The sequence below is a fragment of the Austrofundulus limnaeus genome, unplaced genomic scaffold (genome assembly GCF_001266775.1).
Source record: "Austrofundulus limnaeus strain Quisiro unplaced genomic scaffold, Austrofundulus_limnaeus-1.0 Scaffold4, whole genome shotgun sequence".
NCBI classification, from domain to species: domain Eukaryota; kingdom Metazoa; phylum Chordata; class Actinopteri; order Cyprinodontiformes; family Rivulidae; genus Austrofundulus; species Austrofundulus limnaeus.
In genome coordinates, this window is record NW_013952406.1 from 4,447,067 (window position 1) to 4,452,021 (window position 4,955).

Consider the following 4,955-nt stretch of genomic DNA (forward strand, 5'->3'; position numbering starts at 1 on the left):
TTTGTTAAGTAAATTTAAATGCTACAAATCCATGTAATATTTACTCATTATCTAGTAAGAGTTATTAAGAATATAATTAAATGCTTGTGAATAAATCAGGTAAATTTTACTTAATTTGTTCAATTAAATCTTGTAACATATACTTGATCAAATCAGGTAAAATTTACCTGATTTATTCATAAATCTTTAACTATTCTTAACTTTTACTAGATAATGAAGAGTAAATATTACTTGAATTTGTAGCATTTAAATTTACTTAACAAAAGTAAGTGCAAATTGTTATGAGGATTTTTTCAAGTAAATCTTACATGTTCTTTATAACAGTGCACATACGTCAAGCTCAATGTTGTAGCATGACGCCTCACAGCTACAGAGTGTAGCTCTTGTTGTAATTCAAGACATCACCACCAGGTTGCGGTTTTGAAGAACCTTTATTGGATTCTTCTTCATGAACAAAACAAAGTGAAACTCACAGGTCTTATTAATGACTAGGCCTACCACTCTCACTTATGTTTACTTCTGCTGAATGGAAAATGATTTAACTACAACAAACATGAATCCTACCCACAATCCTCCACTGCAGTCACATGACAAACAGCCAAACACAGCAGAATGCTACAATATGCATTCCCTGTTCCCTGACAACTAAATATCACCTACATTATGCCATCAAACTGTTGCACACCAACAAATGTGTTCAAGCAAAAGAAACCAGACAACTTATGTTTTATTTCCACCATGTCTTGTCCTCTCCTYGAAAAGTGAAGCAAGGGAATGAGGAGGAGCAGCCCTGTGCGCATGTGCCCTCAGTTTTAACCCAGAAGAGTAGAAGTTACTTAATAAATTCATGTTTATCTGCTGTCCAGAAAAAGCACTTAAATATTACAGGTAAAATAATAATAGCATTTAATTTTTTGTACAGTAATATTGATATATAATACAATGCGTATTGTTTATTTAGTGGGACTATGTAGTGGGACATGTGGGAGTATTTAGTTGGACTTGCGACCTGTCCAGGGTGTACCCCGCCCCTCGCACTATGACTGCTGGATATAGGCACCAGTGACCCATGCAACCCTGAAAAGGAAGAAGCCTGTACAGAAAATGGATGGATGGATGTTTATTTAGTAAATTCTAGTAGCTTAGAAATGTTGATATTTTTTGTAAAATTTAAAAGAATAATTAAATAATTGTTACACCCAAAAATCCTTTTTTTTTTCAGTGGGAGGGGGAGGGCACCACAAAGCATTTGCGCTCATAGGGCATCCAAATGACAAGCATCAGGCCTGTATTGTTCATACCAAATTTAAAAAAAAACTTTTGAATTTTTCATCATCTAATGAATTCACCATATTTCTTGGCATTAATTTGTCTTACAAGTATTAAATAAAGTTGCTGATGAATTTAAGAAAAAAAGTGTTCAAAAAACCACYAGCGTGATCCAATCAACAAGTTTCACTACTTGTGTTAGTTCTGAACATTTGCAAACAAATGGACGGAAAATTCGCTAAAGCTAGCTTTTTCTTTAGTGGGTATTAAAAACAAAAAACCAAAAAAAAAACTAATGTAGTTTTGGTCAAAGCTTTAAAGAACCACTGCAGAGGGACCAAAGACCCATATGTGACTCCAGAGCCGCAGGTTGCAGACCCCTGCCCCATGCTGATCTGACATGTTGCTACAAAAGTATCTGGTAAATATTAAGTACTGGGTTGTGTACCGATCATTCTTGCATTTATCAAGTACTGGAAAAACAGAAGTTAAAAATAAAAGTTCTGTGAGTGGTCAAAGCAGTTGTTTACGTGAGCCTTGATGTGAACACATCTGTTTTCAGGAAGCTGCCATTTTATTCACCAAACTGTATCAATGATCAGACTTTCCAGATCTGTCAGGGTTTTTCGCAGAAACACAGAGACCTTGTCTGTCCCTCCATAACAGCACTGCGAGTCACAGCACGTCAGTGAGCAAACAAGAGGTTATTTTTGTCTGCGGCTGAACCCGAACCAACCCCCTGCAAGGCAAAACTTGGTCGAGTCTAGTGAGGAGGAGAACGAAGGGGTTTTGTTTTGTGAGTAACAGCCACTCGAGGGTTAATTAGAGTAATGGGAATGTTATGGTTGTTGAAATCGAGGAATGTTGGAGGGGAAGTGTGACGGAGTTGCACACCCCTTTTTCCTCTGGTGACTTTTGTGTTTTTAAACATGATGCAAAGGTAATGGGGACCTTTTCAACCCCAGACACGCATTTCCCGCTCACTCAGCCTCTTGCCTTGCCTTGGCTATTCAATCAGTTATTTTTAGCAACACAAAAAGTGCTGTTCTTAAAGTGCTGATGAGATAATCCCATGGAATAGATAGTGGTATTTATAGCTTTAATGCACATTTGTCACTCATTGTTTGAGGCATTTAATTTAGTAGACTAATGTCAGTTAAAAACAGCTGTTATGAGTTAGACCAGTTTAAAAATCAACCACAGAAACTCTGCTAAAAGCATTTTTTAACTGTCTTTGCATGTCTTTTGCAATTACAACAAACATTTTTAATCTAATTGCTTCAAATGTTAAGTTACTGTTAATCTTTATGGGATTTTGTTTCAATTTTATTCAAATGAAGAAATTGGTTATGATAAAACTATATAAATGCATTTTTTTGGTATGATTTTAATGTGGCTAAAGCTGCCACTGCCCTGCCTTTTCCAKCCTCTTGTGGGTGCTGCTTGAAGCGACATCAAAGAAAACTGCAAGCCTACAGGGATTTCCCTCCAGCTTTTCCCACCATCTGCAGCAGCCGGGATGGGATTGGATGCTAGCTGGTGCTTTAGAGACTTGGTAACACATCTGCAAACTTCCATCCCATCATTAATGGTTGAACCTATTTTCATATGTAACACGAAACACCTGGAYCTTTCATGGAGACAGACTCGGAGGACTGACGGACGGCTGTTTTCAAAACTGTGCAATCAGTCACATACATCCTGTCGTYTTTAGAAAAGGGCTCACACTTTTGTTTAAAACATGCGACTGCTTTAAGTGCAACAACGTGACCCGAGCTGTGGGTCTGCAAACCTGAAACGGTTTTATTAAACGTGACGACTTGGCTCGGCGTGCCGAGCTGTCCTCTGTGTGTACCTGGATTACGTCTGATGTGTATCTTATTCAGCTTCTCTCAGTCTTCCTGGAGCTACTGCATTTAAAAATCAACAAGAAATTTAACCCTCGCTGGGTTTTTAAAGGAAATAGTTGTGCGAGCTACAGAGACGTCTTATAGATGACCTTATTACTTTTATTACAATGTTCTCATTGTCAGACACCATTAACAAAAGATAGTTTATCCTAAAGATTTTAAAGGTGTTTTAGAAATTGGCTTCTGCCATTTCTAGTGCATTTATCTTTAGAGGTTTTCTTCCTGTATTTTAGAAAAAAAGTCACTGATGATGAAGAAATTGAAATTCAGTTCTGTTTTCTATTGAAGTGGCTAAAAAAAGATTGCTGGTTTATGCCATGAAATATGCCAAAAAAAATATGATTTTTTTAAACTACACTTAATCTTTGGAAAAATATGTATTTTTTTAAATAAGCAAAAGATCCAGAGTGATCAGGCTGTGTTGTATTTTCTTTCCTGGACATGGTTACGACAGCACAGCTGCACAGATCTCCCTGATGAAAAACAACACAGTGGAAAGATGCATGGCAGCTTTTGTCCCATGCACATTTTATTACTCATGCAATGGAAACCTTCAAGACAATGCATTTTTAATGACTTGCAAAAGCATGTGATGTAATCTTAAAAAGATAAAAAGCTAGAATAAAGAACCTCTGCAGATTCTAAAAATAAAAATATGTCACATCAACTGAGGCAGCTTAACCTGGGAAATTAAATTAGCTAAAATAAATACTTAGTCTGCCATTTTAAAAAAGGGGTGGAAATGTAAATGTTTTTAAAGCGGTGAGCTTGTTTTACATCCTGCTTTTTATACTCACTCACCAAGCTGTCAGGTTATTCACCCATGAGACTCGACTTTTCCAACGTCAGTAAGGCTGAAATCTTGATCAAACGCAGCTGAGCGAAGATTTAAACGCTCCGAACAATAACACAAGCTGTGGATACAGAAGCTGCTTTTAGCTGGAAAATAAAGTCGATGAAAGATCAGCTCGCTCAGTCACTTGAAGAAGCTATTTGTTGGGTTGTGGAGGCATTTTATTTTAGCTACAAGTGAACTTTGYATCATTCAGAACAAYACATATATAATTTTAGATGAAGGAMATCTGGAAAACTRAAATAGTGTATCACTTTCTTTTGATTTTATAGAGCTGGAATATAAATTAGCTTTAGCTAAAATGTTGAAAGCATACMTTTAGAGCAAATCTACATTAATTCAGTAAATCCTGTTCTAGTTTTACTTTTGGCTTTTGTTTTCACTTTTAACTTATGCACAGGACGTGTTTAAATCAAACATGACAAAGTCTGAACCCCTTTAAAATGATTTTAATTCTGATGTTAGATAAAATCCCAGAGCAATCAGTGACTCCGTTGTTGAACAGAAACAGAAGGAAATACCTGTCTGAAGAAAAATATGCACTGGTTAGTTTTAGTTTTTAGTTTTTACACTGAYTGACACTAATTTAGATCAAATAAATATCATTTTAGCAGGGTATTTTTTAAAGTAAACGCTCATCGAAACAACATCCATGTTTAATGCGTGATGTAATGCAAATAAAGACTAGGATTTCTGATTTCTTCCCTCTTTCTGGATGTGCATGAATTGTGTTTTTTTACTGATTTCAGCTGTTGAAACGATTCCTTCTGCTGCAGGAACAGTGAGAACAAGAAAACACTGCAAAAACTGTCCATCTTACCAAGTTTTAAAATCTTAATTTACTTAGCTGACTTAATTTGAGTCAAATTTTCAGACTAACAAGACAAATAATCTCACACATTCTGAAAACAAGATTATTATTC